At 36.2% G+C, this 1,595-nt stretch overlaps 1 pseudogene; it reads left to right on the forward strand.

The window, feature by feature from the left end:
* Nucleotides 1-3: 3 nt before the first annotated feature.
* LOC104862330 lies at nt 4-943 on the forward strand (annotated as a pseudogene).
* Nucleotides 944-1,595: the final 652 nt, after the last annotated feature.

Here is a 1,595-nt window from a genome sequence, read left to right on the forward strand (position 1 = left end):
GGAAACACTCCTTTTTTCTTTCCTTTGAATGGTCAAGGAGAACTCCCCCAGTGTTTCTGAAGGATGTGTGCTGTGTTTGAGGGCATCTACTGTCTTCGCCATTCTACACAGTACCTTGCAGTGGAGAAAGAATCCGGAAAATGTGAAGCAATCATAGATTAGTTTGGACAGAGAAGAAACTCTTAAGCATTTCCTTGTGGAGGACAGTTACTTTTCTGAGAAGACATGCCCACATGTGCAATACAGGCAAATCTCCAGGACAGTTCTAATTACAGATAGATCTGTACTAAATCCAGATTCCTATCAACAGATTTCCATTTGGACAGTACCAGCGGAGGAGCCAAAAACTTCTGCTGTTTGGGTCACTGAATTATGTTCTTCAACAATGACATGCATGAAAGGCACCTGTTTAGTTCATTTGACTTGTACATCTTTTAAAACAGCAAAAGAAGATTTAGAACTAGTTGTGTAGAGATTGTTTTTTCCATATACAGAAATGGAGATAGAAAATGAAGATGTCGAGAAGCCAAGAATTCAATGGCCTCTCTACTTCAATATGAGAGATTCTTCAGAAGTCAGCAGGAACTGTTACAATGATTTACTCAATGTTTATGTCTGCTCTGGGCCAGACTGTGGTTTAGGAAAAGATAATGCAGTCAAACAGGCTGAAACACTTTTCCAGCAAATCTTCCCCACTGAAGATTTCTGTCCAGCCCCACCAAATCCTGAAGATACTGTTCTTGGTGACGACAGTTTACTACCAGAAACTGCAGAATCCAGCCCCATAGCAGAGGCCAACTCAGAGACTCCCAAGGAAAGCACAGTCCTGAAAACCCAGAGGAACCCTCTGAATAATGGATATATACCACAATTGGAACCCTCGTTTGGAAGTCTTACTGGCCTCAGAGCCACATTGATGCAGAGAGTGTTTGAAAAATATTAGAAAACAGTAGCCAGTTGACATGCAGAATTGTAAGAAGAAACATCACAGAAATCCAAAAGGGGATTTCTCTTAAAGAGGACATTGCATGAACACAAAATACTTGTAAAAAACATTGACTTGCCTATTTAAAAATACCATGAGATTAGGAGATAGAAATTATAAATGGACTGATTTTCAGGAATATAGCTATAGATGTGAAAGAGGTCCTATACATTCTGAATAATTCTGTAAGGACTTTTGTTTGCCACTTTGGATTGTTGCCAAAAAAACCCACATCTTACAGCTAACATATTTCCTTTGAGTTTTTGAATTATATTTTTATGAGTATCATGACATAAAAGTTAAAAGTATATATAAATTCAGTGGCGAAAACTAAAATATCATGATCTACTAGGCAGGAGCCTGTTAGAAATAAAAGGTTTGTTTTGTTTTCTATGATAAGAAAAATTGAAAATTCTAATAGTGCTATTTTAAAGATATTTTTATAGACAAATCATTAATCCATTTCTCAGTAGTGGCTTTACTACTAGTAGTGATATTATTATATGAATCATGTATAAACTAGGAAAAGTAAATACTGAAGAAATGAAACAACAAAAGGAAACATTTGTTTATAATCATTGATCTTTGCAGAATACTATTGAGTCAAGTA

This window comes from Fukomys damarensis, unplaced genomic scaffold (genome assembly GCF_012274545.1).
Source record: "Fukomys damarensis isolate Sample0158 unplaced genomic scaffold, DMR_v1.0_HiC HiC_scaffold_29274, whole genome shotgun sequence".
Taxonomy (NCBI): Eukaryota; Metazoa; Chordata; class Mammalia; order Rodentia; family Bathyergidae; genus Fukomys; species Fukomys damarensis.